This window comes from Dioscorea cayenensis, chromosome 1 (assembly GCF_009730915.1).
Source record: "Dioscorea cayenensis subsp. rotundata cultivar TDr96_F1 chromosome 1, TDr96_F1_v2_PseudoChromosome.rev07_lg8_w22 25.fasta, whole genome shotgun sequence".
Taxonomy (NCBI): domain Eukaryota; kingdom Viridiplantae; phylum Streptophyta; class Magnoliopsida; order Dioscoreales; family Dioscoreaceae; genus Dioscorea; species Dioscorea cayenensis.
This window is the reverse complement of record NC_052471.1, coordinates 22,465,228-22,480,397: the sequence shown is the minus strand read 5'-3', so window position 1 is coordinate 22,480,397 and position 15,170 is coordinate 22,465,228. Positions and strand designations below refer to the sequence as shown.

The following is a 15,170-nucleotide window of genomic DNA, read 5'->3' as shown; positions in this document are numbered from 1 at the left end:
TTATACAATTGTTGTAAATGTTAAAAAAAAAGCAGCGGTTCATAATCACTGCATATGTATTGTAATGCAACGATTCTTAATAACCGCTGCAGATGGGTTATCATATGCAACGGTTTTTTACAACCGCTGCATGTGTTATGATATGCAGTGGTTTTTTAAAGCCATTGCATATGTGAAAATAATGCAAGTTTTATAAAATTTATACATATAGATGACAAAATCAATAAATTTAAGAAATAATAAAAAATATCATTTGTTTAAAATAAATGGTATAGATAAATAAATTAAGAATAGTATTTTTACTTGTGGGAGTATACTTTTGAAAGTAATTTCTTTTTGTTTATTGTACCCATCTCCTTAATCTCCCAATCAATCTTTTAGATAAATATAAATGGGTTTATATTTTAGATGTAGTGGGGATATTAGTTTGTTGATTGTTTTTATAATATTTATTAAAAGATAATGTTGATTATATTAAAACAAATAAAAAATTAAATTTTATAAAAAATGTTGAATTATAATATATTTAATATATCTATATTAAAAATGAATGTTACTAAAAGATAATGTTTGTGGGTGTTACAGTAGTGGGAAATCCCGGGGTAACATAAAAGGAATTTAACTTTGCAATATGATTACTCACAAATTACCTTTGTGGGCAACATATTTATAGGTAATCCCTGGTTAATTAAATATTTGAACTTTTTGTTTAAATTATACCTATGGATTATCTAGGGAAATGTTTACAGATAAATAGTCCATAAAAAAGAATGTATTTTTTTCTCATAAATATTTGATTTTAATTATTTTTTAAAATATTTTTAATTTATATTAGATAAAAATAAATAAATAAAATTATTGTAATTATAATATTTGTAATTATTATGCATACCAAATAATAATATAAATTTTATGATTCAATTTAAAAAACAAAATTATAATAATTTCTATCCCAAATTTTAAATATTAAACAAAACTCCTTAAATAAATACATTGGCCAATAATATTATTTTATTTGTAATATGTTGTCATTATTGTCATAATTATTTTTATAATTAATTTTTATAATTAATTTTTATAATTAATTTTTACAATCAATCTTCATTATTAATATTGTTGTTTTGTTACAATGTTATCATTTTATTTTTATTATTTTAGAATTAATTTAATTTATTGTTATTGTTGTTGTTGTATTTTTATAGTATTAATTTATTTGTAATATGTTATCATTATTATTTGTTTACTATGTTCTCAACATTTTTTTCCTATATATATAGATAAAGTTTTAAAAGTCAAGGGTAAAATGGACATTTCACAATCCGGATTGGGCATTCCTCAACCAATTGGGGTGAATGCCAATCAACCCTCTCCCTCATCTCATTCCTCATGATTCCTCCCACATTCCCAGGCCTCGCCAACCAAACAAAGCGTTGGGCCCATTCCCAATCCATTCCCAATCCAAAGCTTTCGCAAAACAAATATATATATATATATATATATATATATATATATATATATATATATATAAAGAAAGCCTAATCCCTAGAGTCTCCTCATTCCCCCCTCGGGTTTCTCTCCCTTTTCTTCTCTAAAACATCAGATCAGCGGAGGCAATGCTCATGAGTCATTGATTCTCTGTTTTTCTCTCACTCAATCTCAAAGATGGAGCCCTAACCCCCGTGGAGGTGATGTTCTCCTCCCTCGGGTTCACTGCCTCTGGCTCACTTCCCAACCATCGACACCGTGGCCTCCCTTCCGACGCTCCACGGAGCTTGTTTTCCCGTTCTTTGATACCAATTCGGAAGGCCTGCTGTTCTATGGTCATAGCGTCACTGGAAAGAAGCCCCGAGGCGTCTTGGATCTCCACTCCGGGGAATGCCAGCGATGGATATGGCTGTTGGGCTGTTCGGAAGGCCCAAATAGTGATCGCAAGGGTTGGTGCTCAAATTATGGCAAATTTATTTAAATTTTTGGAGAATTAATGTGTTTTGTTGGTTTCTTTTGCAGATCATCTGAAGCTTGTGCTTGCTATTGTTGGAACTTCGGTGGCGATTCTCTTGCCTGTGCTCACATATCGATCAACATCGAGAAAAGGTTTGTTGTCAGTGAATTCTTGGCAATTAACTTGGTGACTTGCATGTTCTTTATGTTATTTCTTTGCTCATCTAATGGATGTAAGATGATATTAATTGAGTCAAATGCAGATTGGCTTGGCTTTGAAGAAGTTGTTTGAAGATGGGGTAGTGAAGTGTAAGGATTTATTTATCACTTCAAAACTTTGGTTAGTAAGTGGCACTACCATTACTATGTTCTTTGATTATGTTATCCCATCAAGTACATGATAAAGTGAGAGTTTGAGACTTCTTGGAAATTAATGGATGATTCTTTTCTTTTATTGAGAAAACAATGGTCATGGAATAGCATATTCCATTAGATATAATTCAATTGGTGTAAGTGACCATAGAACAATATCTATCTCCAACTAATTAATATAGTAGTTAAATTTTATCATGCATTAATTATAACTCATGCATGATGTTCCTTATTTGCAATATCTACCCGTTAGAAACTTGGATGCATGTATAATCAAAGAACAACAAGTGTAGAATATAATCAGGAATCAGGATCTACTAAGAATGTTTAGGATTGCTAGATCATTAGATCAAAAAGATAAATATGATGTTTAGCCTATATAAGTTGACAATCTTTGTAAAGAAGTTGGCAAAAGTGAACAAGATTGAAGGTCACACAATTTAATTATGGACTTTGCTTTTGCCACTTGCTCAACAAAAGTTATGTATAATATGATCACTTTCCATGTGCATATGAAGAATATATTACACCAAATCCTACTTATGTTTTTCTACTTACCCTTTTTTTTTAAATATAGTTATCAAATTTATTGTCATTGTGTTAGTTATGCTTGATTTAGCATGCAAGTGTCTTCAATAATAACACATTATCAAGTTGAACTGTATTGTGATAAAGACATGATTGGGGGAGTATTCATTGAAGATAAAAGTAGAGCCAAGTTCATGAGCTAGTACACATGAGATCAATAATAGAGAGTTAACAAAAGGAACAACTACATGATCATTGATGCTCCAAATTATACGAAAACCATGGCTGTAGTATTCTGTTACAAGGTTGTAAAGAATTTTCTTATTGTGGTTTATATAGGCATCTACACAAAAACCATGGCTGTAGAACACCTATATAAACATGCTCTTGACCTTGAAGAGGAGATCCACCTATTTTGGAGGCTATTTAATTAGTTATGGTTAAACATGTTGATTATTTATGTTTGTAATTTTCTACTTGAAGAGGAGATCCACCTATTTTGGAGGCTATTTAATTAGTTATGCATGATGTTCTCCTTCTATAGAGGTAGAGCCAAAATCTCATATTAGAACCAAACTTTTCTTATCTTGTACTTGTCCACCGACAGATAGATCAAACAGGAGAAATACAAGGTTTCCCACTTTCATAATTCAGCTGTTTACTACGTTCAATATTCATTTTAGACTTTATTTTACATATATATATATATACCTTCTTTATCTCTTTATTTATTTTGATATAAATATTTCAATTAATCTTCTTTTGCTTTCTGATCTAAAACTCACAATCTCTTTTTATGCATAGCCTCTACTGTTCATGATTTGATTTTCATGCATTCATGTACCTTTTGATTTCACCTACAGAGATAACATTAGGGGTTGCATTTAGAAAGAGTTCCTTGTGTATTTTCTGTTAAGGATGAATTTCCTGAATCATTTTTTGTGTGTGATATGGTATAGTGTTGTTGGAAAGGCTTTTCAAACAAACGCTATATAGCCTCTACTGTTGAGCAAAGAAGAAAGTGTAGCATAGATTCTTAATTAGTATCATTTGTTGTGGAGGCCCGAACAATATAAGTATGACCAACAACAAATGTCATGCAAAAAATAGATTACATAGAGAATTCGATTTCAACCTTGCCAAGAATTAAGTGTCTTTAGACTTAATGAAGTAATTGCTAGAACATGCATCTGTACTTTGTTAAGAATATTAAAGATGATTCTCTGTTATTTGTTTGGTCTTTAATACAGTTTCTATTAGTGAGTCTTAGAAGTTGACCCTCATGTCCTGTGTAGTATATATAGTTCTCCTTGTCTGTTAATAAATAGCTAAGGAATATAATTTGTTGCTTAAGGATTGTTTAATTATCTTTTATTCTTCTCTCCTCCTTGAATGCTCATCTCTTTGATCTAGTATTTTTGCTTCAATTTTGATCATGATTTGCTGTAAGTTCAGCCATCTTATGCTTTTCACATATATACTTTGATAAAGAACTACGAAACCCCCCAAGCAAACTAAAATGATAAAATCTATAAGGCATACTTGGAAATTTAGCAAATTAAGATACATGCATGCTTTTTAGGTAATTCTTGCAAATTAAGTAGCTAGGAACGTGAGGGTAGTGCTTTGCTAGCCACACATTTAATTAACCAGATTTTGATGGATTAGGATTTTATTATGCAAGATGATCAGGAGCCAAGCAAAAAAAAATTGATTTTAATTAATTAAGAGGGGTGTGCGACACATATAAACAGTATTGCTAGGCTCTAATCATGGCATAAGCTTGCCATGTACAGAGTGAATGGATGCTTGTGTTGATATATTGGGTCCATAAACCCATCTGGAGTCCAATAACTATGTTTGAAGACCCATTACTTGTTAACTTACTAACACTTGTTCCTGATCACCATTGCATTAAGTCGTGTTTAATGGTTGAAATTAACTCATTGGATCACCTAATAGAGGAATTGCATAAGAAGCCATCAAATAAAATAAAAAAATAAAAAAAATCAAGGAATAATTGGGAAGAAGAAAAAAGAAAGTTTTATTTTTAAACTTGAATGCAATGAAGAATATTTCTTTAGCGTATTGTTTATGCTTCATCAAGTCTAAAGGTGAAAACACTCTTTTTTGTTGCTCATGCAATCTTACTTTTGAAGTGAGATCTTTAATTTGTCTTATATTTGCAATTGTTCTTAGTGATATATAGTGAATTACTTATTATTGTTTTATTGTTATATTTTTAATTTATTACTTATTATTGTTTTTTATTTATAATTTATAATTTTACTTTTTATTTATTTTTATATTTTTTGTATTTCTTTTTTTTTTTTTTCTTTTTTTGTTTGTTGAATTATGTTTATAATGATATATACTTGTCTGTAGATTTGCCAGTTTGCAGAGTTGAATCTAGATGCTTTGTTCCTCCAAGTGAACTATGAAGAGCATAAGTCAATGTGTTATAGTTTGAATGTCTATGTTCTCCCCTACTTTAGGTTCTACAGGAGAGCTCATGGCCGACTTTGTAGTTTCAGCTGCACCAATGCAACTATAAGAGTATTTCTCTATCTTCCCACCGAGTTTTCAGTTTTTTACAAATCATATTACCTTTCTTCTGAATTATGAATATAATTAACATGTTGCAGATTAAGAAGTTCAAGGATGCATTGCCCAAGCACAACACAGAAGATAACTTGTTTTGTATTAACTTCAAAATTGTTTTGTATTAACTAGTTTTCTCCTTAAATTCTTATGTTATTGAATGTTTTTTGTCAATTTTAATGTGATGTTGTTGGCTCTAAGTGTTTATTACATTTTCAGATGATATTTGATAATGTTATAATTTTATTGAATTAAATTATTAAAATTATTATTTGTAAAATGGTACAGGATTACAAAATCACTACAATTAACTGTTGCATGAGATATTGTAAACCGCAGCAATAGATTAAATGAAACCATTGCAATAGTTTTTACACAACCGCTGCAACATGTATTACCAAACTACTACAATAGATATTACAAAACCGCTGCAATATATATTACAAAACCGATACAATAGATATTAACAAACCATTGTGGTAGATATTTTGAAACTGTTGCATTATATAAAATAACCATTGCAAAATAAACCGCTGTAGTATATGAAGCAATCGCTGCATAATTAAAACCCGCTACAAAAGACAAAGGCAATTGGAATTGTTAGGCAACGGTGTGGAACCGTTGTGATAAGTGCTTGTGCGATACGAATGCGAAGCGTTCATTTCTTATGTTGAGCATTATTTTTCTCGGGTTTTTACACTAATATGTGTGTTTTTTATGTTACTTTTATGCATGTAGGGTTGTGAGGCCGAGTATGACGGAAATAGGCCATTATGGATCACAATGCACCTATTTTGGAGGAAATCTTGCTAAGGTTCAAATGCGAATACATAGGTCGATGTGAGATGCTAGAGTGTGTGCCAACCTCCTCATATTCGAGTTGGCACATCCATTTGGAGGGGCACAAAGGCAGTCACACTCGAGCATTCCGACTTATGCACATAGAACAAGAGTTTCACCAACATGCACACACTTGAAGAAGCAAGTGATCCACGACGTGAACGTGTGCCCGTTTGCGTTACCCCGATGAAAGTATGGAATTGGGAAGCTATTCGGTCGACATCATGTAGGGCAGCAATCGTAGCAACATTGTAGTATGTGATCGTAGCAAAAGACTTGCTCACGATCGGCGAAAAAAACCGAGAAAGCAGAGAATCCACATGGGCGTGTGGAAATTATCCACGCCCGTGTGGAAAGTCCGCCGAGGCGCTGGAGCATCCACGCCCTGCGTAGTCACCCGATTCTAGCCCTATTTAAAAGCCGATTCAGCTCGGATTTTTGGTATTCTTTTCTCCAACTTTTTCCCCAACTTGAGAGAGGGCTTCGGCTAGGGTTTCGAGGGGTATTGGCCAAGGTTTTGGAGAGGTTCTACGGCTACGACATCGTCATTCTTTAGGAAGAAGGTTGGTAGGGGAGCTTCCGTCAAGACGTATCCTATACCGAACGAGGGAATCCTTGGACGACGAGTAGAAGACTTTCCACAAGACCATCGACACGATTATCGAGGGGGTTTCTTTATAGATTCATTGCTTTTACATTCTATTTCTTTGATTGTACTTAGCTCCATGGAGAGCTAAACCCCTAGTGGGTACTCGGGTATTGTGAACCCTAGGATGTATTTGTTTCTTTTGAACCTCTTTATTATGTTTTCAATAAATTGATGTTTATTGTGAGTTCCAACCTTGAATGCTTCATTGTATGAACATTTCCCTAGAGTGACACTAGGGTTGAGAGTTCTTGTTGGTAACCTTGTGAGTGAGTGACACACCATAAGCGTTAGACAAAGCTAGGTTGGAGAGGGTTGAGAGGGTGAGTCGAGAGCTACAGGGAGCGTCACCTTTCCCTCCCGGTATGATAGATTCTACCTCCGTTCCTCGAGTTCTTTGCGGCCATAATAGAGTGAATGGTCTAAGGGATGAACTTCCGCTGGGGCTTAGTTGCGCGTGCAATGGAGTGAAGCGTTGAGGTGATCTTAGTATCTAGGGCTCAATTGTGGTTAGGGACCTTTCACCTGGACCAAAGGGTTAGGTCTATAATTTGGAAGAGATTTATCACTTGGAATCCCTAGAGTTCATTGCAACTCTATGCGAGTGCGAGGTGTTGAGATTGTTCGATTTCTCCTCCGGGACATGTATAGAGTTAGGCATAGTTGACCTTAGATTTGGGACTATGTAATTAAGGATTTCCACCACTCATCATTGCATTGATTAGGAAGCATAATAGAGGGTTCTTGCACTTGAAACAATTATCCTAGGCGGAGTATTATCCGGGTATCCCATCTTTATCGATTGCCTTACCCCCTTCTTTACTTTTGCTCTCTTACTTGTTGCTTTTATTGTTGAGAATTGAATCATTATCACACTTATTATCATTGATCTTTCACATAGCTAAGAATCGAATTAAGTATTTTTTATTCCCTACTCCCTGTGGATTCGATACCCGCTCACCCGGGATTATTACTTTGACAAACCCGTGCAATTGCGGGATATGCGCAAGGGGACCTTGTCAAGTTTTTGGCGCCGTTGCCGGGGAATAGACATTTAGAGATACTTTGCACTTTGTTTTCTTAGCTATTTCACCATACATTTTGTTTCATATCTTCTCATTCTATCATTGTTCTGATTTTCTTTTTTTTCCTTTTTGTTGCAGCTCCAGGTTATGACCCGAGGGAATCCATCAATATTGATTGAAGGAGACCCTGAGCTTGAACGTACACTTAGAAGAAAAGGGAAAGAACCTGTGGAAGAACAGCATAATTCAGCTGATTTGGAAGGAGAGGAATCTGAAAACATGGCAGGACAGAATGAACAACAGCGAACACTATCCGACTATGCCAGACCTTTAGTGTTGGGGACGCAATCGAGTATTGTGCGTCCTCCGATTACAGCTCAGAACTTTGAGCTAAAGCTGGTATTCATCCATATGCTGCAGCAGTCCGCACAATTCAACGGTTTAGCCGATGAGGATCCAAATAGTCATATATGGAGCTTTCTCGAGGTGTGTGACATGCGGAAGATAAATGGGGTTACGGATGATGCCATCAAATTGAGTGCCTTCCCATTTTCCTTGAAGGGGAAAGCGAAGCAGTGGCTACACTCATTACCTAGAGCATCAATCACTACATGGGAGGAGATGGTAGAAGCTTTTCTAGCCCATTATTTCCCTCTCGAAAAATCAGCAAAGCTTAGGAATGAGATCTCGTCTTTTGTTCAGTTGGAATTGGAGTCTCTATTCAAGACATGGGAAAGGTTCAAGGAGCTCCTGAGAAAGTGTCCGCAACATGGATTCCCGGAGTGGATGATTGTTCAAACCTTCTACAATGGTTTGAACCCGAGTACAATGCAACTCTTGGATGCGGCAGCAGGAGGTACCTTACGTACCGAAACCCCCGATGTGGCTCGTCAATTAATTGAGGAAATAGGGTTAAATAGTTACCAATGGAATGCTAGGGAGAAGAAAAAGGTGGCCGGTATCCATGAAATCGGTGTGGTGACCTCATTTGCGGCGCAAGTAGAGAGTCTAAGTAAGAAGCTAGATCTCATAACTTCGAATAGAGTTGTGACCGTGACCAATTGCACCGGTTGTGGTGGAGGACATGCTCCCTCCGATTGCCCGATCTCTTTTGGTGATGTTTCTTCAGTGGAAAACAATGACTTTGTAGGTAATGGCATGAGACCTCAAGGGAACCCATATAGCAATACTTACAATTCAGGTTGGAAGAATCATCCCAACTTTTCATGGAGTAATCAAGGACCACAAAAGGCCATGGGGCCACCGGGTTTCCAACAACAACAACAAGCACCTCAAGTGGAAAACAGAATTTCAGGCTTGGAAACCCGAATGACGGATTTAGAGAAGCACTTGGCTAGATTTGTTCAATCTGTAAATACACGGTTTGAATCAGTCGAGGCTACACTTCGCAACCACACTGCTTCTTTGCACAACCTTGAAAATCAGGTGGGGCAAATTGCGAAGTCTCTTTCCGAAAGGCCACATGAAAGTTTACCAAACAATACGGAAACCAACCCTAGAGAACATATGAAGGCGATCACTTTGAGAAGTAGTCATGAGGTTGAAGGAAGGCTTCCGAGTGAGAAGCCGAAAGAACACGCACCCGAGGTTGTAGAGGTTGAGGAGGGAGCAAAGAAAGAGAAAGAGGTGGCATCCCCACCTTTCAAGCCAAGAATCCCTTATCCCTCTAGATTGAAAAATGACCAAGGGGATGAACAGTATAAGAAGTTCCTGAGTTTATTCAAGCAACTCCACATCAACATTCCTTTTGTAGAGGCATTAGCTATAATGCCTAAGTATGCGAAGTTCCTGAAAGACTTGTTGACTAACAAGAGGAAGTTGGAGGAGAGTGCTTCAGTGGTGCTAGATGCTTCATGCTCAGCGATGCTGCAAAAGAACATGCCGAATAAGAAGAAAGACCCGGGAAGCTTCATCATTCTGTGTAACATCGGCAACTTAGGTGAGGAAATGGCATTGGTGGATTCAGGGGCAAGTATCAATGTTATGCCATACACTTTTTTCCAAAAGCTAGGCTTGGGAGAGCCTAGGCCTACTCGGATGACTTTACAATTGGCGGACCGAACAGTACAACATCCGAGAGGTATCATTGAAGACGTGCTTATCAAGGTGGACAAGTACATTTTTCCGGTTGACTTCGTAGTGCTAGATGTCAATGAGGATACGGATGTACCCTTGATACTTGGGAGACCGTTCTTGCGGACTTCCAAAGCATTGATTGACATGGACGGCGGAGAGCTCACATTGAGAGTTGGAGATGACAAACTCACTTACCGCCTTGCTGAAGCCATGCGGCATTCTTTCGATTTTGATGACACTTTGTATTTACTAGACACTACTGATGAGCTTGTTGATGAATACATGCAGGAAATGTTCAACCCGGATCCATATGAAGGTTTGTTCGACCAAGAGAAGAGCAATGAAGAAGTCATGATGCTTGGGTAGACTGAAAAAGTAACATCTACTCCGGGGATATTGAAGAAGGTGCTCCGGAAAATGAAGAGGGCTAGGAGACACCACCGAAAATACTCCAAGACTGTTGGAGACGCACATGAACCAAGAAGGTTGGATGAACAATTACTAGGTGGTCCGAAGCCCGATAATACACCCTCTACCCTCAAGGGACTTTGCACATCACGCTTCCAAGTCATGGGTAAGAGGGCGTCTTTCATTCATGAACCCCCGTGAGGTAAGACAAGTTACGTCAAGCTTAGTGACGTTAAACAAGCACTTCTTGGGAGGCAACCCAAGTTTTTACTGTTTTCTTATCTTTTAGTTTAGCTCGTTTGCATGAATAAATCGTTAAGTGTTGATGTCTGAATTTTTAGATGCTTGTGCTGCAATTTTATTGTGGGTTTTTAAAGTCATCGTGTGCTTTTTGAGGAATTGGCGAAAGTTTGGTCGTTTGGGTTCTATTTTGTGTTTTTCACTGTTAAAATTTGCATAATAGGGCAGGCTCTGAGTGTACAAACATGTTCAGAAATATTCTGCAGAGCCTGCAGATTTTTCTAAGTCATCCAGAGAAAACACACGGGCATGTCGAATTTCCACATGCCCGTGGGTGTATACTGCGAGCTCATCCAGAGAAGGCACACGGGCGTGCGGCTGCCCCTGTGAACGACCATGCGACTGTCACACGCCCGTGGGTAATTTCCGCACGGGCGTGTGGATTCCTGCAGAGTTGGGCGGATTTTCCCGAGAGCACACGGGGGCGTGGACTCTCCCCTGTGGGTAACCTTATGAACCATGCACGGGCGTGGGTAATTTCCGCACGCCCGTGCGAAAATCTACAGAGGAGTCTTCTCCATCCCGAGAAGACACAGGGGCGTGTAACCGCCGCTGTGAGTTAGTCGTGTGAATGTCCACGGCCGTGCGGAATTTCTGCACGGGCGTGTATAATATTTTTCTCAAATATCCAGCGATGCCACAGGGGCATGCGTCTACCACTGTGGATCCTTCGTTTGAGGGCGCACAGGCGTGGACGATTCCCGCACGCCCGTGTGGATCTCCAGGAGTTAAAAGACCGTCCGCTCTCCCAATACAACAGTCACACCTTTCTCCTCAAACAACCCTAAGCTGCCCAAAGAGCATTTTTCCGACATTCTCGTCCCCTCCTACTGTCGTCCTCGAGTCGATTGATTGCGCATTGTGTTGATTGTAGGGGTGTTTAGGTTCAGCTTGTTGGTAGGCCTTAATTTCCTCTCTTCTTCGATTTCATTTGAATCTAACTGATTACCCACGATTGAAATGGGTAATACACACCATCTTCTTGTTAAAATGGTTATGATTTGTCTTTAAGATGATCTGAAATTGAGATAGAGAGTGTGGCATGGAGATTGGCTACAAGGGCCGTGCGTTTTCCACACCCCGTGGATGTGCACGGGCGTGTGGAATTTTCGCACGGCCGTGTGTTGTTATCTTCCTGCAGCCTAAATGGAATTGATTGATTTTCTTTTTAATACATGCAGGTATGGCCACCAAATCGAAGAAAGCAGTTGCCAAACGTCCTCGAAAGCCTGCCCCTGAGCCGGAAATCATGGAATTCACACTCCCTGCGGATAAAGCTTTGTTTGAGCGGTTAGAGAAGCTTAAGTTTGGTCAAACGCGAATCCCGGATGTTGGGTTACTTAGAAAGGTGCAGCTAGCGGATGACATGGCTGACGAGGTCGAGAAATTATTATTGGTCGGTAATTAACACAAGTTATTGAATATTCATGATCCTGCTATCCGCGCACTCACTTTGGAGGTACTTGCTTCGTTTGAGTTCGACCGCTCTTATGCTCATTTTGATAGTGTCGGCGCTATTCAGTTCAGAGCCCTTGTGCAATATCATAGTATGAGTGTCACACAGTTTTCCACTAGACTTGGTCTATATGATGAAGAGTATACTGAAACTGAGGAGTATGAGAATCTTCCAATTGACATGTCGGGTCTATCTCCCATTGAGGCGTATACATTACTATGTGGAAAGGGGCGATATGAACTAGGAGTGTCTAAGGCCTCATGTTTATCTCGACCTAGTTACAGATATCTTCACGCCATCATAAGCAGGTCAGTGAATGATCGCGGTGATAGCACGGGAGTCATCAACAAGCAAGAGCTTCTATACTTGTACTCCATGGTTCGGAACGAACCAGTCCATCTGGGGCATATTTTAGCAGAGTATCTGAAGCATCAAGGACAATATTCTAGATTGGGTGTCACCTTCTCAGGTCCATATATTACCAGACTCATTGTGGGGATGGGTCTGCGAGACAAAATCAGGGGAACCGAGAAGGCGATAATACCAGCACCCCTTGGGTTAGAGACAATGAGGCTCATGGGGTTAGTCCGTAAATATTCAAATGGTGTTTATGTGCTGAACATACCATTCGAGGATGAAGCTGGGGCATCTCAGCCCGCTCCCGAACCCCAACCAGCACCGATGGAGACCGAGACACCTCCAGTGGCAGAGGAACCACCCCCCGTGCGTACGTTTCCACCATCTCGAGCCCATGATCGTTTCGAGAGGCTCGAGAGCGCTTTAGGAGTGATACGGGCAGAGGTGGCTGAGGCTCGAGCAGAAATTGCCGAGATTAGGGCTACGCAGGCCACTCAATACACAGAGTTCATGGCGCGTTTCGACTTTTTACAGCAGATTTTAGAGCGAGACGTCACCTCATCATTTGTATTGCGCCCGAGGACTCCTCCGTCCCCCTCAGTTCCTATAGCACCTCCATCCTCTACCCCGGCACCGGTAGACCCACTATGTGCTTCACCAGCAGCTGCAGCAGCACCGGCGCCTGAGAGCGACACTGACACTTAATTTTCCCTTCTTTTACTTTCTTGCATTTTGTTTTTATTTTTTTTTTGTTTTTAGACTTGTTCACTCAGAAAGGATTCTCCTTCTGAGTTTATTTTCATTTTGCATCATTGAGTTGTATTCATTGCTTTATCTTTTATATACACTCGATTTATTTTGTCTTTATTGAGCTTCACTGAACCCCCTCGTGTATGCGTGCAGATGGTCTTGTCTTCTTGGGAATTGAGACTTAGTCATGGGCACGGCCAAGGTACTGAGGTACTTGGCCGTGTGAGCTTCACAACCCGTTGGAACCCTACTCCCAACGAACTAGCTTCATCAAACGTCACACTAGTAGTCAGGGGAGTATTGTTTTGATTGCTTCTCCCACATTTGCTTTTGAATGATTTATATTTTGAGTGAGCTTGAATGTGTACATTGGGGACAATGTACAACTTAAGTGTGGAGGGGAGTTTTATAGTGCACACATCTTTTCTATTGTTCTTGATTGATATATGCTCACATAGCCAATGGCGGTTCACCTTAGTTGCAATGATTGTATTCTTGAGTTTAGGAGAATTTCAAACATTGAATGTTTTCATGCTCTAGTTCTTTCTTGAATTTCTAGGAATTTTTGCCCGATTTATACTTAGTGCACTACTCACTCTTTGAACTCTATTGGAAACTCATGTTCGATGTTAAAGTGACTAGTCAGGTTTATTTTCTTGTGCTAAATTCTCAAAAAAAAAATGGAAAATGAAAAGAAAGAACAAAATAGTTTTATTGTTTATTTGTGCTTGTTGGGTGGAAAGAGCTACCACCTATGTAGTATGAAGCTACTCTCATAAGTCGGATACTAGCTATGCCCTAATGAGAGAAAGAGCTATCTCATAGGATGAGTGAAAGCTACCACTCTGGTATAAAGAGCTACCACCTCTAAAGTGTGAAAGCCACCTTAGCGGCCGCTTTGGAAAGGGCTACCTTAGAGGATGTGTGAAGCTACTACCATCTTTGAAATTGTTGTCACTTTTGTAGATAAATAAGTCCCATGTACTTAGAACTTTGAGGAGTATACCTTGGGTTGTTTTTGAGTGAGTTCACACACGTACACGATTTCGGGTTTTGTTTCCTTTTCGATTCAAGTTTTAAGCTAGAGCATTGATTTTTCGTATTTAGTGTTGAAATTTCCCTTACTTGTAGAATGCTCTCTTTGTATACTTTGGTGAACCTAAGGCCAAGCACTTCCAATATTTTTTTCTATGATGCACATAACGTTTTTAATTTTTGCTTAAGGACAAGCAAAAGCTTAAGTGTGGGGGAGTTTGATAAGTGCTTGTGCGATATGAATACGAAGCATTCATTCCTTATGTTGAGCATTACTTTTCTCGAGTTTTTACACTAATATGTGTGCTTTTTATGTTACTTTTATGCAGGTAGGGTTGTGAGGCCGAGTATGAAGGAAATAGGCCAATGTGGATCACAATGCACCGATTTTGGAGAAAATCTTGCTATGGTTTCAAACGCGAAGAAATAGGTCGATGTGAGATGCTAGAGTGTGTGCCAACCTCCTCGTATTTGAGTTGGCACATCCATTTGGAGGGGCATAAAGGCAGTCACACTCGAGCATTCCGACTTATGCACATAGAACAAGAGTTTCACCAACGTGCACATACTTTAAGAAGCAAGTGATCCACGACGTGAACGTGTGCCCGTTTGCGTTACCCCGATGAAAGTATGGAATTGGGAAGCTATTCAGGTTGATCATGTGAGCGAAAGCACTCTGTAGCAACATTGTAGTATGTGATCTGTAGCAAAGACCTGTTCACGGTACCGGCGAAAAAAACCAGAGAAACAGAGAATCCACATGGGCGTGTGGAAATTATCCACGCCCGTGTGGAAATTCCGCACGGGCGCGTGG

General features: G+C 38.8%; 1 long non-coding RNA gene and 1 other non-coding gene across 5 annotated transcripts; one reads left to right on the top strand and one right to left on the bottom strand.

Moving 5' to 3' along the window:
- Positions 1–1,541: 1,541 nt before the first annotated feature.
- Positions 1,542–13,496, top strand: LOC120265543. 4 transcript variants are annotated; one of them, XR_005537682.1, is made up of 5 exons: positions 1,542–1,934; positions 2,008–2,094; positions 2,205–2,281; positions 5,227–5,397; positions 13,475–13,496. It is a non-coding gene; the product is annotated as an uncharacterized LOC120265543 (long non-coding RNA). The 4 variants fall into 4 exon arrangements; XR_005537680.1 differs by lacking the exon at positions 13,475–13,496 and adding an exon at positions 6,181–6,229; XR_005537684.1 differs by lacking the exon at positions 13,475–13,496 and adding an exon at positions 6,181–6,229 and having other exon boundaries at positions 2,205–2,285.
- Positions 8,623–8,729, bottom strand: LOC120266543. The gene has a single exon (XR_005538198.1). It is a non-coding gene; the product is annotated as a small nucleolar RNA R71 (small nucleolar RNA).
- Positions 13,497–15,170: the final 1,674 nt, after the last annotated feature.